The sequence below is a fragment of the Lissotriton vulgaris genome, chromosome 7 (assembly GCF_964263255.1).
Source record: "Lissotriton vulgaris chromosome 7, aLisVul1.2, whole genome shotgun sequence".
Lineage (NCBI taxonomy): Eukaryota > Metazoa > Chordata > Amphibia > Caudata > Salamandridae > Lissotriton > Lissotriton vulgaris.
The window spans coordinates 1,553,899,834-1,553,914,956 of record NC_141695.1 but is presented as its reverse complement, the minus strand read 5'-3'; positions in this window follow the sequence as shown (position 1 = coordinate 1,553,914,956).

Genomic DNA, 15,123 nt, shown 5'->3' with positions numbered 1-15,123 from the left:
AAGATCACTGCACATGTAGATTTACGCTGTGAAAGCCAATGTGGGAGGGAAAGATAAAGTACTTCATTTGAGCTGGGGGTTTCCAGTGCTTGTCACTGCCACTTAAATGTGAGCACCTGCATTTATAACAGTCTGCCAGATGGTGGTGCTGTCTATCTAATTTAGAGATGAGGACAACAACAGTTATTTGTTCATTCAATATGCAGTAAAATGACTAATATTTTCTGCCCACACTATTGCTATAGCTTTTGGGGCCTGAAATAGTGTGAATTGTCACACTTGTCGGACTGTCATGGTCAGTAATTATGTTTGTAGTGTCATTGGTAGCACTGGCAGCTGCAATGAGTGGAACAAGTTTCAAGGGCCTTAGCACTTATTTTTTTTCAACAAATAAAGCACTACAAAAGGAGCATGGTAAAAATAATGAAGAACACTTACTATGAAAGAAGATGGGTTAAGGGAGAAGTAAGGAAGGGTTTAGCAGCGATGGCTAGGTTGGGCTTTATGGATGGACATGCACCCGCTCACAAAAGTGTAAGGCCATTGCTGTTCACAAGCTTCCCTTCTACAGTTCTACAGCCTAAAAAGACCCGGAACAGTTATAAATGTACTCCAGCTCATAGCTGGAGTAAATCCAGCAAACCCCATGGCCACTCACATGTATTGCAATGCTTTCCTGAAGAAAATAACAGAGGTAGCGATTTAAAATAAAACCCCATAGGAACTATTGTTCAAATAAATTCAATTATTTGTATTGTTTAAAATATATTTAAATTGTATTTAATCTTAACAAAATGTTCTAAAAATAAAACAAAAATATTATTTTATTAAAAATAATTAAATTACCGTAATTTAATTATGTACATCACTTTTAACATTTGTAGATACATAATACAAAATATAGTATACTTTAGTTTAGGTGATATTTTTTTAATCAATTTATTTTAAAAGTCATATAATAAAAATAACTATATTTTTCATTTATAATTAAGTTAGTAACACAGTAGTTTAATAAAATATGATTCTACATGTCTACATTTAAAATAAGTAAAAAAAAAACAATATTTAACTTTAAAATATCTGATCTATTTTTTGTTAAAGTTTAATAAACTTTTAAACTTTTCCTTCTACTATACCATACAGAGATCTACTCCCCAGTAGCAAAAGTATCTGCCAAGTGTGTGGAGTGTCAAATACAGTCTAAAAGTCAGTACAAGTAGTAATCTTATTATTATATTTGACATTTGTACTGACTCCCTCTCCTATTTCAGTGGATGGGACAAGCAAGTCCACGTTTTTGAGTAGCTTTACAGAAAAGTAGTGAAGTTATTGAAAACTATGAGAGTAAACTTACACTTGTAGATTTACTCTCATGTAAATTTACCTTAATGATTAGGCCCCTGTAAAGCTATATATATCCTTGAAGTGCACCATAGTATTTGCCACTTGCATTTCCTGGGAACTGTATTTGCTGTCCTGCTGAAGGTATTTGGCATTATTTTGTCAAAAAAGGTTTTATTTTCATATTTCAATTGATTTCTGGTATCTCATGTATTACCTGTTTGCTTTAAGTTGTATTTAAAACTTTTAGGTATTGCTTCAAACGTCAGGGGTGACTCCTCCGTTATGGCTGAGGTGCATCGCCCCCCTGCTGAAAGCCAGTTGAGGCAAAGTACAAAAATAAAATTAGAATAAAACATTTTTACTAAAATCTTATTTTTCTCCAGCAGACTAGAACTGAGAGCCAAGGGAGGGACCTTGGCCTTTCTCCACCTTGCTGCGTTGTACAGCTGGGTGGAGAAACCAACCAGGCTCCCAGTCTATGTCTGAGTGCCGAACCAAGGCGCTCAGACCAATCCCAGCAAATAATATTCCCAGCATGTGTGCAGTGCTGGGATTGGGAGCTGGGAGCCTGTGCAGTAGTTACTGGACGTCCGGACAGCGAGGATCGGGAGGAAGGCGGCAGCCATTGGAGCAGGTAAGTGCATTTTTCTTTCTTTATTTTCTAAAATGTTTTTATTTGTGTTCCCCCTCCCTCCTAAGCCCCACCACTTCGCAGTACAAGTGTCCGCTCCACTCAAAAGTATCCTGGATTTATTTATCAAAAAATAGAATTTTATTGTAATATATTATAAACTGGAGTTTCCTCTGCCCTACATCTCCTGATTAAATTAGGCTTCTTTACGCAGAATTGTGAACTCATAGAATCATGTATTACCTATTTAGCTCCTGCCTTGCATTGTGTAAGGTCAAATCATTTTGTATTCTACATAGTTTGGGATTTCTTAAATCCTCCAAAAGTTACTTGAAAAACATTTTACAATCAGTTTACATTTATTTGCAACACGTTGCACCTTGTTTTATGCCCTTACCGCTACAGAGAGCTTATTAGAATTATTGTTTTTTCTTTTTCTCTAGCCTTGTAGTGGGAATGGTCACGGTCTTTCTCTTTCCAACTCGAATGAGAATCAATAACCAACTGTTTCAGATTACCATCTCAGTCGATTCATTAGCACTAGAAATAATGTCAGGCTCGGCCCTCCCCTTATTTTACCTCCTTCCCAGGGCATCTGGCATGGGTGTTGCAGTGAAGGGCCAAACGAGGAAAGGGAAATTACCTAGGGTTACTTTCATCCTTGAACCCTATTTATGGATTGATTTCTTTTTTACTAATCGTCAAAAACGTATACTTAACTTTAAACAAAATCCAGTCAGATTGAAAAGAAAGAATTGCTTAAATAAATGTATAAAAATAAATATATATAATAATATATATAATATATATAATATATAAATATATAAATAAATAAACAAACACTAATCAAAACAAATATTAACATTTAAAATCACAAAACCTGATACCAAGAAAAATAAATAAAAAACATGACACAATATAAAGCAGTATACCTACACAAACAACTTTAAAACACATAACTGTTTCCCACCCATGAAGATTGAAATATGTAATAACTTATATAACTTACGTTTTTGTAGCTGAATTCCATACATTTGAAATAAACTACAAAAGAACAATCCTCAAAAAATATTGCAACGAATCCCAAATAAATTTAAAATGCAAACAATAAAATTAAATATCCTATGCCAAAAATAATAATCCCTGGCAACTATTAAAAATCAAAAAGTAAAATTTTAAAAACGCTTGAGGAAAACTAAGAAATGAAAGAAAAAGATAATAAAAGTAAAAGACAATACATATCAACATAACATATGATGATGTAAAATGGAAATGGAAAACATAGTAAAATACAAATTAAGTGATAAAAACTGTAGAAACCATAACCAAATATGTTCCACAAATCAAGAAACGTAAAAAAATTAAGTGATTAGAAAATACATTTTCAAAAGACAGAGGAGACAGTGGAAACTTCCTAATTGTAGCACCTAACACAAATCACCCCCCACATTTTAAATCGCCCCTGATAGTTTGTATGGGCGAAGTGTGTGCACACTGGTTAACACCCACTGTCACAATGATAGTTCATCCAAGAACTCATGAAGTCAATACATAAATGCAAAGGTGCACCACACAATTCCAGAACTACAATATCAATGATCACAGACATATGTTTTCTTAGTCGTGATTTTCTTTATTCCAAAAAAAAGTGTACAGTCAAAACACGGGTGTTCGCAGCCGACGCGTTTCGTCCTCAAGGGACTTATTCAGGGCAAATTCATTTGAGTATATGCAGTCGTCGTAATGGGTAGGAAGTTCTTTGTAGATGAGCGTTTCAAAAGATCTCCTAATTAGTAGTGGTGCACCTTTGCATTTATGTATTGATTAGAAAATACATATTTAAACAAATCCAATGTATAATATACATCATAAAAAAATCTATAATGTTTAAAATTGTGAAGTAATCTAAAATACCCCCTACCCCATTCCCTACAAATCCTACATCCAGTTATACAACATTAATAAATATAATACTCATTAAAAATACATTTACACATAACAAAATAAAATGTTGATAAAAGTATGAATGAATAGTTTAATAAGGAAAATTCTAATCATAAAATGGAGAACTATAAAGTATCAAAAAATGCTTTCTTTTTAAAAAACTACTGACTGTATTCACGTAGAAAAGCAACATCTCACTCCTAAATCTATAATATTAAATACAATAACAAAAGTAACAAAATTATTTAAAAAAATTATAAGACATACTGATGATACTGTTTTGGTATCTAAAACGCCTATGGGTCTCCAGAAGTTCCTGGACAAATGTAAGGCTTTCTGTGATGCGAGGGGCTTGGTTAATAATGCCCTCAAAACCAAGTTGATGATAATGAACCCTCGTAAATCCTTTAAACGGAACCTGGTCCTAGATAATGTCCCTTTGGAGCTGGTTAGCTCCTTTGAATATTTGGGCATATTGGTCTTCCATAGGATGACCTGAAATAATCAGTTGACCAAGGAGTCCCTAAAATTCTCTCAGCTAGTTGGGGCATCGTGGCGCGAGATTTGCTTATCATATACAAAGCCCATAGCCCCAGCTCTTAAACTCTATAGCTCAAAGGTTGTTAGCAGTGTACTCTATGGGGCAGAACTGTGGGGTCTGGTGGACACAAGGAAATTAACAACAGTTGAAAACCAGTTTCTTAGGAGTTTTGTAGCCCTGCCCCAAAGCACCCCCCTCCTTCCTTTGAAACTGAACTTGGGAGTTAGGTCTATACATGACCAAGCGAGTCTTCGCCCCTTGCTTTTTTGATATAGTTTGGTCACCCCCCACCTTGCCACTTATGTTGCTGCTTTTAACGAAGTGTCAGCCCTAGACAGGAACATAAAAATTTGGTGGTTAAAATTTGTTAACACTGTTCCGGCAGCAATTGGCCTCCCTAATGAGCCTGTTAGCTCTACACCACGGTACCCAAAGGACCTGCTAAAGCATCAATATTGGCTATGGGTAGAGCAGACCACCTATTCGAGGATTTGTCAATGTTGTTTAACCGATGTTTTTTTAGACATAAAATCCTCGAAATACCTTGAGAAATATCTTGATATCATCAAGGTGCCTGGGGACAGGGAATTGTGTACCCAGTTTAGGTGTGGCTGCTTACCCATGAATGCCGTTACCAACCTTTGGCTAAACAACACCAGGGATGCTCATCCTGTCCCGACCCAAACAAAACTGTGGGCCATGTTTTCTTTGCATGTCCAGCCTACAACAGACCAAGAAGGAATTGGTTGGTCCCACTATGCAGACAGTTGGGGACCCATAGCCATCTTTACGCACCACAGATTTTAAGATCGGATACAAGACCATCCTTTGTATGTGCCATCGTAAAATTTCTTGGCTGGTTCTGGGCCATTAGGTGAACGCTCCTGTCCACTTTTCCTTGTGCCAGGGACCAGCTGTAGTAAAAGTCTTATGACTTGAGGGTGCTTTAATCCCCAAGATCCTGTTTTTAACTTCCTTCTCAAAGTTTTTATCAAAATCTTTTTAAATTGTGGATATTGTTAGTCATTATTGCACACAGACTTTATTCCTGTTTTATCCTCTTTACTTGATTTTTAATTGAGTACACACATAGAAATGCTGCATCTTAGCGATTTCCTCTGTGTTTACAATTCTCATTACGTGATACTTGACCAGTTAAACCTGGGGTAAAAAAATTCTACTTTTACTTGTGTTAACTGTATCATGGGCTCCACTGTTAAGGAAGAATATGTGTGTATCTTGTATGGTTTTACAACTGAAATAAAGAGTATGATGATGATGATAAGACATACTTCAATATTATGTTCAACAATATTCTTGAGAAAAAAACGATTGAAACACCCCCAAATTTTTTTTTTACATGTGGTATTTGTGAAATTACAATATTTTGGTAATCATGCAATAAATACAGCAATATTATGATAACAAGATATTGTTTTGGAATCTTTTGGTAAAACACCACCCAGCACATTTTTCTTAATTTTTCAGTTTCCTGGTATTTAACTGTACATACTAACATCACAAAGGAACAAGTGTTAAGCTTGACCAGTGTCTCTTTCACTCATTATGTCACCTATATAGAGGGTGAAAACATTTAGGACCAGAGGCAGCAACACTGAACGTGTTGGAAATGCTGCAGATTTCTTTCAGTCCAAGATTTAAGCTTGAACATAGTGTTAAATGGTAGATGCCCAGCAGTCATGTCAAGACAATGTGTAGATGTTGTCCTCCTGTTTAATTTAAGATATTGTTAGTATATAAATGTGCTTTTTTCATTATGTTGATTTAGCTTGCAAAGAAATACGTTGAATCCTGTTCCATTCGTGGTATTGCTCTTTTTATTCTTAAATACAGATTTTCATCAGATTCATATTTTCTTTCAACAAGTTGGTGATTTGAAGGGCGGCCGACACGTGTTTTGCCCCTACTAGCCCATTGGCTTTCTCAAGGCTCGTAAAGTATTTAAATCATCTTAATTCTCAAGTGATTGCACATTAGCTTCAGTGAACAATAGTGTCTGGCAGAAGAGTCGGACTGGAAGTATTTTTATCCTCGGTTCATGGTGTTGAAGCATGTCCAGGGTCTAATCCTTTGCTTCTAATTTATGCTGATGGTTAAGACAATGTATCTCTAGGAAACTGTTCATAAGCAAAGTCATAAAGACCAGCAAAATAAACAAAAAGGGATTGCCCTATTCATAAAGGGATTTTGTAATTAAGATAATGTGGTTTTACCCCCAGAACAAGATTTATTTACATATTCCTTTTTGGTGAGAGTTAATATTATCTAACAGGCAGTGAGTAAGTGTATGATGCTAGGAAAGTCTAGAAATTATTCAAAAACACACCAATATTCTCGTTTGTGGATATTCATAAACCTTGTCTTGCTCATTGAACCCTAAAGCATTTCAGACACCTGCTCTCAGGAGGGAGAGGTGTGGCGCCGGGCCAGGGCAACTGACGCTGGAATCTGGGGATCAAGGTTTGATCGCCGGCGGCAGATTATCCCTAACCATGTGACTCTGAGCAATAGCTTGCTTAACCTTCCTGAAGGCCCTCAGCTCTTGGAGACCCTTACAGGTGATTGTTCGCGCTTTACAAATGTGGATTATTATAACGGGAGGGTTAATTGAGTTTCCAGGATACACATGGGAATAAGACACTCCCAGAATTAGTGGTGGTGCATGAGGAGAGGTTCCTCCACCAGAAAATATATTTCCCCATGAAAATAAAACTATGAAGGATAAATTCACTCATGTGATATACTTACTCACTTTTAATGTATATTTTAACATATGAAACTGCCTCCATATGTGAGTAAAAAGAAAAATCACACTAGCTTTACAAAAGTATTCTGGGACCTTCAACTGATTCAGCTTCCCATGTGAACTCTACGAAACGTGTGGAAATTAAAAAATAATGCACATTTAGGATTGTGTTAATGAGCTACAACCTGAAGCAGTGCCTTGAACAGCTAGAAGGGGACATGGCCAAACAGCCGATGATGGTGGACATCTGTTAGGAAGGCTCCGGCAAAGCAGACCCTGTAATCTTGATATTATCAGAGACATACATATATGTGCCCTGCCGGACCTGTCCTCAACTGTGAGTGGCAAAGAAAGGCCACCATGACCAGTCGGGGAGGCTGATTGGAGCGATCGATCCATCTCCACTGTAGCCCCATGGTAGCAGGGGCGGCTCTAGGCTCATGGCAGCCCTGGGCAGAGGGGGTAGGTAGGGGGCCCGAAAGAGGGGCTCCAGGAGGGGCACCGAAGAGGGGGGGTCAGGGTGTTTGGAAGTGGCACAGAGCCAGAGGCCGCCAAATCCCTGCCAGGGGCCGCCACGCAAATATGTATCCATCCTCAGAGGATTATTATATTAAGGATATATATTGGCGGGTGGCCCCTGGGGTTTGGCGGCCCTGTGCAGGTGCACGGCTTGCACATGCCTAAGGTCGCCCCTGATGGTAGGCCCCGTAGGCTTTTTAACACCGGTTGGTCTGCGCTGGGGCTAATCACAGTTCCACGCTTCACCCATGGATGGAATTGGTGCTGGGCCCCTGCGCTGTAGCTGCCGAGTCCCAGACCAAAGCAGCAGTCCAGTATGCCGGGGGCATATACTACAGATGGTATGATCCCTCCTGATTAGTCGGAGTGCCGAAGTCTGCGATTAGCAACAGAGGGCTGCCGAAAACCACACCCTCAGCTCAAATAGGATAACTTCCCTCACTATCAGAATTACTGGGAGGCACCCCTGTGGCCTCACTGGTGATGACGCTTGTATCCCGGTGCCTGTCGCCACTGAAGAATCACATTTGGGTTGCATCGGGACCTGCACCAGCAGCCAGCTGCCAATAAAGAAGACACTGCCTCCACTCTCTGCCGGCAGAGACCCGGGCCGCAAAAATCCTATGCGATCCTACAAGCCTGAACACCTGCCTTGCCTCCATTAGTCATAGCCAGGTGCAGCTGGAGAGAGGGTTGGGCTTTACGACCTCGAACGAGGGCCCCAACTGATGAGCTGCTGGCCCGCGGACATGCGCACCACTCTGGAGTCAGTCCGGAACACACCCAACAATGATACATTGGTGCAGCCCAACACTTGTGTACCTGCGAGGGCCACTGTGGACTCACCTTGGTGAGCGGCCTGACATGCAGTGGAGTGACTACAGGGAGATGAGTTGTGCCCGACCACCGGTGGCTCCTGCAACTTGCCTGCCACTTTACGCCCTCGCCCCAAGTCCCCTCCCCAGACAAGACAGGAGCACTAACATACTGGACTGCTGGCACCGGGGGTTTGAACCAACAGCCTACTGCAGCCTATAACCAGCACATGACTTGAATTGCAAATTGGGGTCTGAGGTGAGGGGGATTGAATCCAGAGGTAAAGTGAGCAAGGGATCCACGTATGGGCATTACTGCCAACTTAGGGCGAAAAAGGAAACACAAAGAGATGACGGATGAAGCGCTGAAGCTTTTCAGACACTCACCCCCAGTCACAGATCTGGGTTGAATCCTTCATTGTTCTTTAGGTCACTTTGCCACTGCAGTTCAGATCCCGCCATATGCAAATCAGTCTTGACCCTGTTCCTCATGGGAACAGTCTAGCCTGAATTGCCAAGCCAGGTCTTCCCTGGATCGGAAACAAGCATTCTGAGACTGGTTTCGGGCTAGCACCCCTCATCAGTCAGGCTAGATTGAATTCAGTGGCAAAGTAAGCAAGCATCTCCTTGTGTTTTCTTTGTTTGCCCTAAGTTGGCAGGGTACGGCCAGACGTGGGTCCCTTGCTCACTTTGCCACCGGATTCAAGCTAGTCTGCTTGATGAGGTGTGTTACCCCAAAACCGGTCCCAGCATGCTTCTTTCTGGTTCAGAGAAGACCTGGCTTTGCAGTTCCGGCTGGATGTTCCCATGAGGCACAGGGTCAATACTGATTTGCATATGGCTGAATCTGAACTGAGGAGGTGGCGACGATGATGAATTTAACCCAGATTTGTGACTTGGGGTGAGTCTCTGAAAAGTTTCAGCGCTCTGTCCATCATCTCCTTGTGTTGACTTTGATCGCACTAAATTGGCAGGGAATGCACAGATGTCGGTCCCTTGCTCACTTTGTCACTGGATTCACTCTAGTCTGGCTGATGAGGGGTGCTCCACCGCAACCGGTCCCAGGATGCTTGTTACCGGTTCAGGGAAGACGTGGATTAGCAATTAGGGCTAGACTGTTCCAAAGAGGCACAGGGTCAAGACTGATTTGCATATAGCTGGGAATAAACTAAGGTGCAAAGTGAGCTAAAGCATGATGATAGATTCAACCCAGATCTTTTACTAGGGCTGAGTGTCTGAAAAGTTTTAGCGCTCCGTCCATCATCTCCTTGTGTTAGCTTTGAGATGTTACTTTTTCATACTTTATGCACAGACCCATGTGCCAATGCTGGAACTGCCAAAATACAGATAGTGCCCTTGACCAGACGCTAAAGCTACATGTTGCACATATACGAATGCATATTTATTATAATCTTTCTCTGAACTTTATGTCAAGATTAATTCCTGTGTGCATTTAGTCACCTTAGGTGAATGGACACTGTTTTAACGTGCGTTGATTGTTGGAAATGTTTAAGAGATTGGGAATCAGACATGCACGTCCAACAAGTAGTAGTCTTCCGTGAAATCATTTTTCGTCGATTCTTCTGTGGTCAACTGAAAGATTCTAATGTGCCGTTCCTAGAAATTTGTATTGTTAAGGAATTATTATAAATAACGTTTTGTGGCAACACAAAAACTTAGGGCCCGATTAGGATGGGGGACGGACCAGCGTCCATCCGCCACCCCCGGGGTGGAGGGACCATCCGCAGGGGCTGCGGCGTTCTCTCCCTCGGAATTAGGATGTGACCGCCACCCTGACGGTCACATCCCCTATATTTAACATTGCGGCGGATGCTGCTTCAAGCAGCACCCGCCGCAAGGTTAAATGTGCATGTTTTCCTTTGCATGAGGGGTGCCTGCCTCTTCGTGCATGCAAAGGCAGGGGGGTACCATAGGTACCCCCCATGTGCACCCCCCACCCCCCTTCACCCCTGGGGGCCCGCAACAGAAAGACTGTATGCCTTTCCACGGCGGAAATGCCGCTGTGGAAAGGCATAGGACCACCGCCATCCTAATATGGCTGGTGGTGTTTGATAGACCCCGCCTGCCATGTTAGAGCTTTTCTGCCGCGGTCGGTAGGCGACTGCTGCGGAAAAGCGGTGGACGGAAAAAAGATGCCCCAGCCATCCTAATCTGGAGGGGGCTCTTTTCCCAGTCCGCAGATGTTAATCCGCATCCTCCGGGCCGACGGTGGCTTCCGCCGGCCCGGAGGATGTGGATTATCCGCTATCATAATCGGCCCCTTAGTGCGAAATAGCAGCACGTGCACTGTAACCACTTCAAATTAGCTTTGTTTATTGCAATGTCACTTACTTTTATTGCACGGAGCCACTATATTTCATGCCCAAGAAAAATGATATACTTAAAATTAGTAGAACAAATTCTCTATTTCTACAAATATCTAATGTATCCCACGGGCACAGCCATCCAATTCACTATAAAGGTGTCTGCATTTCATTCATTTTGCTGACGTGCATATTTGAAAGATAATTGGAAAAGGGTTGAGACAATATAAATGGTAAATATGAACATGATGTGATAAAGCACACATTACAATCACAAAACTGCTTCTTGAAGTGGTTTTTCAAACCCTACCCATTGTCTACATCTTTTACCAGCTTTGTCCTTTTTATAAGTGATTGTACTATGAAAACTATCTTGTTCTGATGAAGACCTTTAGAGCTGCTCTAACTACCAAAACATACATAGGCTTATAGACCACCAAATTAATATCCTTTGATACCAAGGAATTCAATACTGACATTTTATTATTGGCTCACAATATAGTAGTTTTAGTGTTGATCTAAAGAATCTCACATTGATTTGACACATTACATTAGCACATTAGTATGTGACCCATATTCCATTTTAATTCTAATTGTGTTAACGTTCGCGAAATAATACAAATCTTTGTAAATTTGATATAAAATGTGTAAACATTGTATAACTTATTGTCATCTATTTTTCTTTACATATGTCTTTCATGATTTCTTGCCTTTCCCTATTAATGTCCTTTGAATCAGGCGAACCTATGAATGCTAAATATGCAATTGCGATTTTGTAGATCATTAACTAGATGATGTTCCGCATTGCTATAAATATTTCCACCTAGATTTCACTTTGAATAAGGAGTCGTCCAATACTTTATAAACAGATAAATGCTCAATCTGTATCTTGTTTACCTTATGCAATGCGAAGACAGTACATACGTTTTTCGGTTCAACATAAAACGTGGATAGGTATTCTAGAAGACTGGTTTAATGTGGATTATTGCCTAATTTTAAGCAGATGCTGTTTGTCTGTCATCTAATGGAAAATTAAGTGACCAACCTTCCAGGAAACGGCCACAAAAGTGTACATGTGTTTATAATAACATAAACATATAAGTTGGCAATTCAAATCAAAATCAATTTGGACTTTGTCCTCTGCATGGAAAGGGAAATATCAAGATTGACAGGCTGCTTCCAGCACTACCGCTTTTGCGAATATAGCAGGGCAAAGTGTTTTATATTAAGACTAAGTAGCTTTTCTTGAAAGGCAGAGGCACACGCTCCTTTGTGCCATTCAATCAAATCTCCTCTGCAACCAGACTGAGTAGAGCACAAAGCGAAATTAATACAGTCCAGATAAGAGGAAGACAAGTCAACAGATAAAAAATACAAATGCAGTTCATGTAATATTTAGACGATGGACTCTAGCAATACAATCGGAAATGACTGATCCCTTTCTTGAAAAGTTATGAGCCTGCCATTATTCATCACTATAACCTGGCAATATTAGAGCCTGTTATGGGTCGGTGTGTACATCGGTTGCATTGTGTGCTAGCAAACTGGTGAGAATGTTTAAAGTCCATCTTGACTCGAGATTCAGGTGGAGAAGGGTCTTTTTTCTTTTTCGGAGTTTTATATAGCGCTAACTTGACCCTAAGGTATCAGGTATCAGAGCAGTTTACATGAGCACCAGTTTCATTACAGAGGGAAACATTCATTTTTTGATTTGCACAGGGAGATTAATTGATTTGCACAGAATTTTGAGCGTCGTTGACGGGACTCCAACCCTGTTCCCTAGATGTGAGGTCGACAACGCTAGCCCTTAGGCTGTATTCTCTCCCCTGATGTTGGTGTATAATAGTAATGTTTGATACTTCATTCACACAATTGCCTAGCCTCTTTTTCAATGCATTTTATGTAAAATAACTGAATACCCGACAGTGTAGGTAACAATGAAGCTTGTTAATGCTCTCCTCTAATTGGGTGTTTGTGAATACTGTGTTACCTGAGAGAGCGAATTGCCTCTATAAGCTGTTCAGCACGTGTAAAGGGATGCAGGAATTTGATGATGAGAGATGACATCACTGATTATTGTACACCTGAAAGAAAACAGGAGATCAATAAATCGTATTGTTGTAACCTATAGTGGTTTCTATGCATCTTCTCCATAGTTCCCGGTTCCCAGTGTGAAATGATAGGATGTTGATGAGTGCCTGGTTGGGATGAAAGTCAGTTGCAGGAGTTGGGCTGAGCATCAAGTATGCTGCTCCTGGTGGGGTATTTACCATTTTACTTATAATCTTTAAGTAAGACTTATCTTATTCAATAAACCAGTATATATTATAACCTATGTGACTGGCTACCTGACTACCTGCTTACAAGAATATATCTTCGGTATAACAATGGCAACGATTCAGAAATTGAACCACGTGTAAGGAACGATGTGAAAGGAGATGGTTATTGAAAACCTAATACGAAAAAAATTGAAGCCTGCAGGAAAGAGAAACGCCCTGGAAGCGCCACCGGTGTCTTTTAAATTTGAAAGCCTATGGTCAACCGAACGGCTGGGCGTTTGGTCTGTTTAATTTCAGTGAACTAGCGCGAGGAATTTAAGTGAACTGGCAGCGTTTAATTGGAGTATATTTGGAGGGACTCAGCAGCATTTAATTGGAATGCACCAACAATACGAAAAGAGAGACTGTTGAATGAAATTGACCCTCCTAGAGATTTGACTGTTTGATGAAGTGCGGCAGACGCCTGTCATCTAAAGCAGTAGCATGTCTATGAATATTGGGGAGAACGTTTCCTATACTTTGGTAGTGTACATATCCCCTTACCATTGAAGTGTGAGGATTCAGGGGCATATTATCAAGGGGGGCGAATGGCAATTTTTGCCGCTTTAGGGGCCGTTTTCGGCCGCTAAGCAGTGAAAATTCTATCGCCCTATTAGCAAGCTGTCGCTAACAGCAGTTAGCGACAGCTTGTAGGCGAAAGCGAGCGGTTTGGGGCCTGCTTTGCATGTTAGCGATATTTATCGCTAATGACATGCAAAGTGGGTGTACCCAACCTGTTAGCAACTGAAAGCAGTCACTAACATTGCTATTGCCTATTAGCACGGCAGGCGTAGCGATGGAAATATTCGCTCTAAGCGCACAGACCAGTTCATAGCCATGTTATCCAATGGGAGGTGGATAACATGGCTAAGAGCATTTCGTTGCTAATGCGTGAATATCGCTGCTATCGCCAGGTATTTTATCACTTTTGAGATAAACGTTGCTAATAGCACATTATCTCAGCGATAAAATCCGGCGATGCTTGGCGATAGAAAAATTGTCGCTAAGCCTATTTAGCGATAATTTTCACTAGTTGTTGGTAATATGCCCCTCAATGCGGCATTTGAATTGCCCGGAAGGCGGCTGTTGAGCTGCTCTTGCCACCGAGGAGCAAGGGCTATGAGAGGCGTTCACAGGTGCTGCAAGGCTGATGTGAATTGTTGGGGACACTCTTAGAGTGTGTAATCAATGCATTAAAGGTGACTTCAAGGACGCAGTAGCTCAAAGGCTGGATCGAGCACTACTGTATTGAAGGGAAAACAAGTAGTGTATGCATCTCTGAAGTTCCAAGCGATGATTTCGGTGTTTGGAATGCTAGAAGCAAATTATGGGATTTCAGTGCAGCTGTGGATTTGAGCATCTTTCAGCTTTCAGGAAAAGTAAACAGAGTGACTATAAACCTTGTGAGGCATTCTTTACTCAAGAAGGTCCAGACTTGGCAGTGCCCTTAAAAACAAGCATTGGCATAGCCAATAGGTCTCGCCTTTGGGACCTTATAAGTGTTTAGCCATGCAACACTTAATGTTGTTGCACCAAGGATATTGTGCTGGATAACTAAACACTAATAAGGTCCCAAAGGCGAGACCTATTGGCTATGCCAATGCTTGTTTATATTTGGCACAGCAATCACGGCTGAAGTGACAAGTGCTGTCATGGATCATCTTTGCATTTAATGTGCATCAGCCATGTTTATGACTGGTGAGCACTGGCGGGTCAGGGATCACAATTTAATGGGTCACTTTTAATCAGGCATCTGGTAATTGCGAAGTGCGATAAACATAGCCCCACTTGTTACTGCAATCCTTGTGCAAAGGCACAATTTTAATGCAGCATTATATTCAGGTGTCGAGTCATGCGTGGTTCGCTGCAGCAGCAGGCACATTAACGTAGTGAGCTATAGGCTACAGCGGTGGGCTGGGT